This window comes from Coregonus clupeaformis, chromosome 30, assembly GCF_020615455.1.
Source record: "Coregonus clupeaformis isolate EN_2021a chromosome 30, ASM2061545v1, whole genome shotgun sequence".
Taxonomy (NCBI): domain Eukaryota; kingdom Metazoa; phylum Chordata; class Actinopteri; order Salmoniformes; family Salmonidae; genus Coregonus; species Coregonus clupeaformis.
In genome coordinates this window covers 15,931,488-15,942,884 of record NC_059221.1, presented here as the reverse complement: position 1 = coordinate 15,942,884, position 11,397 = coordinate 15,931,488, and positions in this window count along the sequence as shown.

The following is an 11,397-nucleotide window of genomic DNA, read 5'->3' as shown; positions in this document are numbered from 1 at the left end:
CCCTCCCCTACCCTGGATGACGCTGGGCCAATTATGCACCGCCCATGAGTCTCCCGGTCGCGGCCGGCTGCGACAGAGCCTGGATTCGAACCAGGATCTCTAGTGGCACAGTTAGCACTGCGATGCAGTGCCTTAGACCACTGCGCCACTCAGGAGTGGAAGCAGGTGCTTCCACGCAGGTGAGGTTCTTGAGTTAATTAAGCAATTAACATCCCATCATGCTTAGGGTCATGTATAAAAATGCCCAGTTGCCTATTATTTTGGCTACCATGGCTAGAAGAGATCTCAGTGACTTTGATAGAGGGATCTGTCACCAGAACTCAACCCAATTGAACACTTATGGGAGATTCTGGAGCGGCGCCTGAGACAGTGTTTTTCATCAACAAAACACCAAATGATGGAATTTCTCGAGGAAGAATGGTGTCCCATCCCTCCAATAGAGTTCCAGACACTTGCAGAATCTATGCCAAGGCACAGTGAAGCTGTTCTGGCTTGTGGTAGCCCAATGCCATATTAAGACACTTTATGTTGGCGTTTCCTTTATTTTGGCAGTACATGCATACAGTAATACATATGTACAGGTATATAAACACACTTAAATGTATTTAAAGAGAGTATTGCTGCTTACAGACGCACAAGCATGATCTTACATTTGCAAAGCCAAAGATGTATTTGTGAAGGTATTTCTCCAGAAGTGTTGTGCTCTGTGTTGAGCCGCAGTGTACCGTCTGACTCCAGAGGTATAACACAGAAACCTGTCTGGAGATATGTGTTTTACAATCTGGATGCATCCAGGCCTTCCTGGCCTGTCCCCACTGGCCATCCATCTCCAGTGAAGGCAGTCCTGCTCCAGCAGCAGCCCCAGGATAAAGAGACCCCCACAGCCAGCTGAACTCACACCAACCTGACTAACTGCTGACAGTACAAAGCAAAGGAGTTGAGAACTCACAGGTTCTTAATACCGGGTTAATATATTCTGTGGGTTGGACAGTGTTGTATAAAATAGATTCATGTTAATTTTTTGGTGTAACCCTAGATGAGTGAGTTCTGCTAAGCACAAAGGTAATGTGCATATCACAATTCTACTTTTGTATACTGTATAAATTGACAAAATTTGATATAATACAACAACATTAGTTGTTTGAGAATTGCGTGGTCCATAACAATTCAATATTATTAAAGATGTTAAATATGAGATTATTATTTACTAGTATGTTTTTTTTTTTTGTGTGTTAAATTTCAGTGACTCATGTTGTGGATTGTTTTGCATGTTACATTTATAGTTAATGTTAGTCTCAGGGGGGTTAACCAGTGCACTCCTCTAGGAATCTTTGTTTGATGGATGTCAGTAAATTACCTTTTTATATATTGGTCACTAATTGGATGTGTGGTACTAAGGCTGCAATATACCGGCAGCCCAATTCTAATCTTTTTTTTTTTCTCCACTAATTGGTCTTTTGACCAATCACATCAGATCTTTTCACATCAGATCTTTTTCAGAGCTGATCTGATTGGTCAAAATACCAATTGGTGAATAAAAATATCAAAATTGGGCTGCCTGTCTAAACGCAGCCTTTTGTGTATGGGTGAAATACATTCTGAAGTGACGGTATTTTCTTAAGACTCATTTATCATTTGCTAATCTCTATAAATATATGTTAATAGTATAGCCAAGTTTAATGGAAAATGTTGTTTTTAGTCACACCCAGCCTTATGTATCCTCCAGTGTTAAATGCTGCCATATTGTGCTGCCGGGACAGGACTTGGCAGAATATAAAATAAAGACCATGCACTGTCATCACATTTTATTAAGTTTAAGTAGATCCTCATATGTACGTATTAGAGTTTTTTTTGCCATAAGTCTTGTATAGACTGTCACTTTCCCATGATGTTTTGATGCTGTTCCTAATGGTTACCATTAGAGAGCATACCTACCCTGTTTGGCAACATCGCATTAGTGGAAACCAAGACTTCGGTCAGGGCAGGCCTGATTTGTAGTTAGATATGTTAGTTGCGACAGGGACGATTTTAGCTAACCCTTTTCCTGACCTTAACCTCATTCTCCTAACCTGCCAAGTTAATTCTCCTAACCTGCTACGAAAAGTCGCTTCTGCTAGTCAAAACCGACAGATCTGCCCTAAGAACAGTCTTGGTTTCCACTAATGTGATACAGCCCGTTTGGCAGTTTATAGAGACGTGATTCACGTTACTTCACAAATTGCCTGTGAACTCCAATAGGTTCAGCAAGTGTTAATTGTAATCTAGTTTATTCTGCAATGGATTGACTTTAAAGAAAAATTCAGTGTAAAGAAGTATTGTCTTTTGTTTCACTGCAAATTGAACTTGCTCAGTGATGCCTGCTAGAAATGCAAAACAACTATATATATATATCTAGCCACTTGGAAATAACCTGAATATAATACTGAAAGTAATAAAAGACACCATATTTTCAAGATGTTTTATTAATGTAATCAGTGATGTGTTCTGCACAGGTGTTTGCAATATAATTTCTGAAGCTGTTATGTGATGTCCAATGCACCATTCTGCAACTAGGCTGCAGTTGCTCAGTAGCTGCAGTTGGAGATTTTTCAGGTCATCCAGTAGATATCGATTGACTTTGATCCTGTTCATCAGGAAGGATATGGGCCAGCATCTCTATGGGGTCAACAGTATGCAGCTCACTGTCATTACATCTAAGTGTAGATGTGCTATTAGCAGGCCTCTGTTAATAAGCCTGTACAGTGAAGGAAAAAAGTATTTGATCCCCTGCTGATTTTGTACGTTTGCCCACTGACAAAGAAATGATCAGTCTATAATTTTAATGGTAGGTTTATTTGAACAGTAAGAGACAGAATAACAACAAAAAAATCCAGAACAACGCATGTCAAAAATGTTATAAATTGATTTGCATTTTAATGAGGGAAATAAGTATTTGACCCCCTCTCCATCAGAAAGATTTCTGGCTCCCAGGTGTCTTTTATACAGGTAACGAGCTGAGATTAGGAGCACACTCTTAAAGGGGGGGGGGGGAAGAAAGGGATATATATTGACAATAATAACATGTGAAATCACATGTTGATTATTTACTGGGAAAAATAAATACAAATTGTAAAAAAAAACAATCAGCATATCAATCTCAAAATAATGGGCGGGTTCTGGCACGTAAATTCCTTTTGTTAAATGGTTACATTTGTGGCCGCCTAGCCTACTATCTCCTGGTAGCTGAGCCAATGAGAGGTTGCCAAGCCTATTGTGATTATTACTGTTATATCAGGGCATTATGTTCTAGACTCAGTCTTAATTATAGGCCTATGGGTTATGTTTAGGTCCATGTTAAATGCAAGAGTCATGGATTTACATAGGCCTACAAGCCTATTTGGTCTGTAATGCGAAATCACATGTTCGATGGTTTGCTGTGCGTGATCATATACATTAGGGTATAGATAGGGTAGGCTTTACTGATAATTTAATTATGATTTGAGTGCCCAAATTTTGTCCCCCTACATTTTTGTTGGCCCTGCCATCTACGGATTCTTGCCTATGCCACTGGTTGGCACAAGAGGTTATGTCACCTAATGAAGGAGCTAGTGCTCTGTGAGGTGCAGAGGTTAGCTCAAAGTGGGCTAACTCACTCAGCCACACAACTAGCACGAACAACCAGCAGAGTAATTAGCCTCTTGTTTAAGTGTTATGCAAATGTTCCAATTCTCTGCAGCCAAATGTAATGAACCGATTTGCAGCCTTTTAATGAGTTAGGAGATGTTCAGTTATTGTAAGATCATGTGCTAGAAACAAAGCCCCATTTGCAGGCCCAACAAAAAGTAGGATTATCCAGCAAATGTTTAGTTATTATTCTAACCTTTATTGCCAATTGTCTCTACTTGCAAAATCATGTACATATAACAAGGTGAATAGCCTACATGTGCCATCTGGTATTTTTGATCTCATGCAGGTTTTATGAGGATAAATATGGACCCTCATCCTCCATATTAATTATTCAGCAGAAGGGAGAGGTGATTAGATTCATTTGGTGGTAAGAATATAGACTACTTGCCTCTGAACATTACATTGGGTGTTATGCCATTTGTTATAAATAGAAATGTGAACATTTTTGTCTTACTGCTAGTTGCTTTACATAATGTTAGAATGTTTTCCAGATATTGCACATTCATGCATATCTGAATCAGGGTTGTGTGCAGCAATTAAAGGTGCAATATATAGAAATGGCTCCGCCATTTCCTGGTTGCTAAAATTCTAATAGTTCGCCCAATTTCAGTCTGTGACAAAACAAGCAGTCATTGTGTAGAGTATCATTGTCCCATCTAAACCGCTATGGAATACACTATATACAAAAGTATGTGGACACCCCTTCAAATTAGTGGATTTGGCTATTTCAGCCAGCTGACAGGTGCATAACATCGAGCACACAGCCATGCAATCTCCATAGACAAAGATTGGCAGTAGAATGGCCTTACTGAAGAGCTCAGTGACCTTCAACATGGCACTGTCATAGGATGCAACTTTTCCAATAAGTGAGTCAGTCAAGTTTCTGCCCTGCTAGAGCTGCCCCGGTCAACTGTACAGTGAGGGAAAAAAAGTATTTGATCCCCTGCTGATTTTGTACGTTTGCCCACTGACAAAGAAATGATCAGTCTATAATTGTAATGGTAGGTTTATTTGAACATTGAGAGACAGAATAACAACAACAAAATCCAGAAAAACGCATGTCAAAAATGTTATACATTGATTTGCATTTTAATGAGGGAAATAAGTATTTGACCCCCTCTCAATCAGAAAGATTTCTGGCTCCCAGGTGTCTTTTATACAGGTAACGAGCTGAGATTAGGAGCACACTCTTAAAGGGAGTGCTCCTAATCTCAGCTTGTTACCTGTATAAAAAGACACCTGTCCACAGAAGCAATCAATCAATCAGATTCCAAACTCTCCACCATAGCCAAGACCAAAGAGCTCTCCAAGGATGTCAGGGACAAGATTGTAGACCTACACAAGGCTGGAATGGGCTACAAGACCATCGCCAGGCAGCTTGGTGAGAAGGTGACAACAGTTGGTGCGATTATTCGCAAATGGAAGAAACACAAAATAACTGTCAATCTCCCTCGGCCTGGGGCTCCATGCAAGATCTCACCTCGTGGAGTTGCAATGATCATGAGAACGGTGAGGAATCAGCCCAGAACTACACGGGAGGATCTTGTCAATGATCTCAAGGCAGCTGGGACCATAGTCACCAAGAAAACAATTGGTAACACACTACGCCGTGAAGGACTGAAATCCTGCAGCGCCCGCAAGGTCCCCCCTGCTCAAGAAAGCACATATACAGGCCCGTCTGAAGTTTGCCAATGAACATCTGAATGATTCAGAGGAGAACTGGGTGAAAGTGTTGTGGTCAGATGAGACCAAAATCGAGCTCTTTGCCATCAACTCAACTCGCCGTGTTTGGAGGAGGAGGAATGCTGCCTATGACCCCAAGAACACCATCCCCACCGTCAAACATGGAGGTGGAAACATTATGCTTTGGGGGTGTTTTTCTGCTAAGGGGACAGGACAACTTCACTGCATCTAAGGGACGATGGACGGGGCCATGTACCGTCAAATCTTGGGTAAGAACCTCCTTCCCTCAGCCAGGGCATTGAAAATGGGTCGTGGATGGGTATTCCAGCATGACAATGACCCAAAACACACGGCCAAGGCAACAAAGGAGTGCCTCAAGAAGAAGCACATTAAGGTCCTGGAGTGGCCTAGCCAGTCTGAAGACCTTCATCCCATAGAAAATCTGTGGAGGGAGCTGAAGGTTCGAGTTGCCAAACGTCAGCCTCGAAACCTTAATGACTTGGAGAAGATCTGTAAAGAGGAGTGGGACAAAATCCCTCCTGAGATGTGTGCACACCTGGTGGCCAACTACAAGAAACGTCTGACCTCTGTGATTGCCAACAAGGGTTTTGCCACCAAGTACTAAGTCATGTTTTGCAGAGGGGTCAAATACTTATTTCCCTCATTAAAATGCAAATCAATTTATAACATTTTTGACATGCGTTTTTCTTGATTTTTTTGTTATTCTGTCTCTCACTGTTCAAATAAACCTACCATTAAAATGATAGACTGATAATTTCTTTGTCAGTGGGCAAACGTACAAAATCAGCAGGGGATCAAATACTTTTTTCCCTCACTGTAAGTGCTGTTATTGTGAAGTGGAAACATCTAGAAGCAACAACGGCTCAGCCGCTGAAGCACGTAAAAATCATCTGTCCTCGGTTGCAACATTCACTACCGAGTTCCAAACTGCCTCTGGAAGCAACGTCAGCACAAGAACTGTTCGGCGGGAGCTTCATGAAATAGGTTTCCATGGCCGAGCAAGCGCACACTAGCCTAAGATCCCCATGCGCAATGCCAAGCGTCGGCTGGAGTGGTGTAAAGCTCGCTGCCATTGGACTCTGGAGCAGTGGAAATGCATTCTCTGGAGTGATGAATCACGCTTCACCATCTGGGAGTCCAACGGACAAATCTGGGTTCGGCGGATGCCAAGAGAATGCTACCTGCCCATAGTGCCAACTGTAAAGTTTGGTGGAGGAGGAATAATGGTCAGGGGCTGTTTTTCATGTTTCGGGCTAGGCCCCTTAGTTCCAGTGAAGGGAAATCTTAACGCTACAGCATACAATGACATTCTAGATGATTCTGTGCTTCCAACTTTGTGGCAACAGTTTGGGGAAGGCCCTTTCTTTTTTCAGCATGACAATGCCCCCATGCACAAAGCGAAGTCCATACAGAAATGGTTTGTCGAGATCGGTGTGGAAGAACTTGACTGGCCTGCACAGAGCCCTGACCTCAACCCCATCTGACACCTTTGGGGTGAATTGGAACGCCAACTGTGAGCCAGGCCTAATCGCCCAACATCAGTGCCCGACCTCACTAATGCGCTTGTGGCTGAATGGAAGCAAGCCCCCGCAGCAATGTTCCAACATCTAGTGGAAAGCCTTCCCAGAAGAGTGGAGGCTGTTATAGCAGCAAAGGGGGGGACCAACTCCATATTAATACCCATGATTTTGGAATAAGAGCAGTTGCCACATACTTTTGGTCATGTAGTGTATGTTTTCCATAACCCAAAATATTTTCAGCTGTTTGAAGCTGGTGTACCAAACCGAAAGTAATAGATGCAAAAATGAAACTTAAGAACGGGAAGCATAGAAAGAGCGCAAATAGAACAGATCTACTGCTTCTTAGACTTGCTTTCAATGAGAATGACAGATCTATAACGCACGTCTATGTGAATTTGGTTGTTACATATTGTAGCTTTAAGCATGTTACACAATCATCATACTGCACTGTGGCATCATCATGTAACACAGCAGCTCAAAATAAGTCACTTGATAGAAGTTCAATTCAGTTGAATTGTTTTGCTCCAAAGATGTTTACTACTATGATTTACGCAATCACACAAGGCTCTCCTCAGGCCAATTGTCCTCTTGTGACTAATTAAGACACTTCGCTTATACTAGGATACAGACAGTTTTATAAGGTATTGACATTGTGCCTGCAGCCCAGCCTTAGCTAATCCTACTTGACCATTGACATGGGTTGGTTGGGTCACCATTGTTCTTGTCAGATTGTGGTGATGATTGATTGCAACAATGCAACCAAAGTGCTATGTAACAACATGTTAATACAATGTTGCGATTGAGGAATTACATTGTTACTACACAGGTATGGCCATTGCTTTACGTGTCAAGTAAAGCCTTCTGAAACTTTGTTGATTGTTTTCTGTGAGGATGGATGTAGTCTGTACATGATATCACTGTGCAATCAATTAGGGGAGAGGGGTTAAATTATAGATAAAACAATAGAGGTTATAAGGTTATCTCTAGGGGGGTTAGAATCTGAATTATTAGTAAGAGGAGTTAGATAACCTCATTGACATGTCTCTCCAATCCCAGTGTACCCATTTATCCAGCCTGGTCTCATAGACTACATGTAAAATGTAAATCCATGACACTCAAATGAATATGATATGTTACATTTGGTATGGTTACATCAGGTAGATGGTTACTTAACACTCTGAGACCAGGTTGCAGCATCTGAGGAGATGCCCTTTTTATTACACAGGAAGGTCAAACTGTTTGGGGGTATTTTCTTTTATCTAGAATTGTAGGTCAAGTGTTTTCTCTAATATAATAATAGTTAAAGTGAGACCCTCAGTTTTATTCATATTACATTAAGGGGCTGACTTGACCTGAAATGATGGATACTATTCTTAATCTTCCCGTTATAACTAGCACTCTTCCCATTGAGTTCACAGTTTAAAAATGACTTTATATACTGTACAGTCTAACACTTCATTATCAAGATCAGCCAGTGTCTGTGTTTCAGTAAATCATTCATTTCAAACAGCTAACTTAGCTGAAAGTATTCAAGATTACATGTTTTATTTTTGTTCTAGGAATCCTTCATTACATTGCTTGCATTCAACACTTGTATTTGATCCCCTGCTGATTTTGTACGTTTGCCCACTGACAAAGAAATGATCAGTCTATAATTTTAATGGTAGGTTTATTTGAACAGTGAGAGACAGAATAACAACAAAAAATTCCAGAAAAACGCATGTCAAAAATCTTATAAATTGATTTGCATTTTAATGAGGGAATTAAGAATTTGACCCCCTCTCAATCAGAAAGATTTCTGGCTCCCAGGTGTCTTTTATACAGGTAACGAGCTGAGATTAGGAGCACACTCTTAAAGGGAGTGCTCCTAATCTCAGCTTGTTACCTGTATAAAAGACACCTGTCCACAGAAGCAATCAATCAATCAGATTCCAAACTCTCCACCATGGCCAAGACCAAAGAGCTCTCCAAGGATGTCAGGGACAAGATTGTAGACCTACACAAGGCTGGAATGGGCTACAAGACCATCGCCAAGCAGCTTGGTGAGAAGGTGACAACAGTTGGTGCGATTATTCGCAAATGGAAGAAACACAAAAGAACTGTCAATCTCCCTCGGCCTGGGGCTCCATGCAAGATCTCACAAACGTCAGCCTCGAAACCTTAATGACTTGGAGAAGATCTGTAAAGAGGAGTGGGACAAAATCCCTCCTGAGATGTGTGCAAACCTGGTGGCCAACTACAAGAAACGTCTGACCTCTGTGATTGCCAACAAGGGTTTTGCCACCAAGTACTAAGTCATGTTTTGCAGAGGGGTCAAATACTTATTTCCCTCATTAAAATGCAAATCAATTTATAACATTTTTGACATGCGTTTTTCTGGATTTTTTTGTTGTTATTCTGTCTCTCACTATTCAAATAAACCTACCATTAAAATTATAGACTGATCATTTATTTGTCAGTGGGCAAACGTACAAAATCAGCAGGGGATCAAATACTTTTTTCCCTCACTGTACATGACCTCCCAACGGAACAAACGGTCTTGTAAAGTCTATTTCATGCTTTAACCTTATGCTCTGAGTCAGAATGGGTGAGTATGGCAAGCTGGGCCACTGCGCATGGTGCCTTCATGGGATTCAAGGCAAGGGAAGATGCAAAATATTTGCATAGTTTGCCAGTACACAAGTTATGATAATTTTTTTGTCTGTTGAATAAGGCACCGGTGAGCTCTAGAATGGTCCTTTGGTTTGATTGTCAATGAGGTTGTGCAACAGATTTATATTTAGGGTGGATGAGTGCAGAGCATTGGAGTATTCTGCCAGGACTTGGGTACCTTGGTATGGCTTGAGAGTGAGCCCAGCCCTCCCGTTGAGGTAAACTCAGTGCGGGAGAATACATACATCATTGTTATCATGCAACAGCTCTTCAGTACTCATCTCTGTTATGCAGTGGTGACCCGTCATTCAACACCTGTTTTGAGCCCCACCTGTTTAGCTATAAATAATATATTATAAAGAAACTGTTTCGCCTGTTATTTTGGCATTAATACATATCAGTGTGCAAACAATGTAAAAATAATAATAATAATTGAGTTAATAAAGCTGCATACAAACATGGTCTCTTTTTTGCTTTCTTGAGTATGGCAGCTCCAAAATGCAGGTGTTTCAGCCTATCTCAGTGCTTTCTGTGGTGGTGGGTAATTCAAGCCCATTGGGTGCTGCCATAGTTACATTAGAAGTGCCCATCCAAGAAGGCTCAAGGTCATTGGCCACAGATAAAATTATGTCAAATCACGTTATATCTACCATAGCATTGATTGGACTGATCATACTTTCAAAATCTTAGCTAGCAAGCTAGACAAGCAGTCATCATCATGAATCACGTAGACAATCTACTGGCAAATCCTTTTCAATCCTTGTCATAAGAAGAGAAATTATGAAAGTATGAAAAATGTATGCACTCACTAACTGTAAGTCGCTCTGGATAAGAGCGTCTGCTAAAATGTAAATGTAAAATGATGGATAAAACGTATCGGTGCTCATAAATGATGTAATATGCCAGGGAGATATGTATACTGTAGCTAGTTAAGAAAGTAATACCAAATGTATGTTGTGTAGTAAGCTGTTAGTAGCCCATGTGCCTCACCCTGATAATTTGGTCCCTTTCCCCCTCATAACTTAGCTTACTGTTCTGACTTGGTGGTGTAATCATAGAATATTGTAAGAGCATTCATTGTCTGCATATATGCCCCCTTTATTTATCCACGGTTCTGACTTGGTGTACAGGGAAGAATACTGTAAGAACGGCCCATGTTCTGAATTCTGTCGCTACACATTTAAAAGTGATGAACAAATAGTTATATTGACTACGTCCGTCCTAGCTCGCTCATTAATGTCTTAATCGAAATTACGGATTGCCTCTTATCCGCTCTTCGTCCCCTTATGCCATAGTTTGTGCATCTCAATTGTCAGTAGAAACCACATTTGTTTTAAACACCGTAAATTAGGCTGAATGAACTGTTTCGCTGCCAGACAAGGCTCCACTGATGGCAAGGTGTAGCAGTGGTAAGGATTCACTCCATGGTGCTGAAAAGAAAGCTCTGCTGTTGGGACAGCTTTATGTAGGCCCTAACAGTTTGTGGGCACCATTTGCCACCGTTATAGTGCAATTAATGTATTGTTTAGTGTTGTTGTGTAGTGACTTTGCTGGCATGCATAAAAAAAATTGGGGGGTAGTTTGCCCCACCAAGATTTACATGCTAAAATCGCCACTGCTGTTATGTGACCATATCTTATACGTTCAGATTTCAGGTTAAACATATGCAACCAAGGTTAAACCTATTCAACCAAGTAGCCATCTCGATACGGCTTGGATAACGCTTTACATTATTTTGCTGCTATACCTGCGCACTGTAATTACCACATTGTGCACTTGTGAAACAATAGGGGAAGTGCATAACGATGGCGATCCCCATGCACTTACCACAAATCCTCGTTTTGTTAAATTCGAT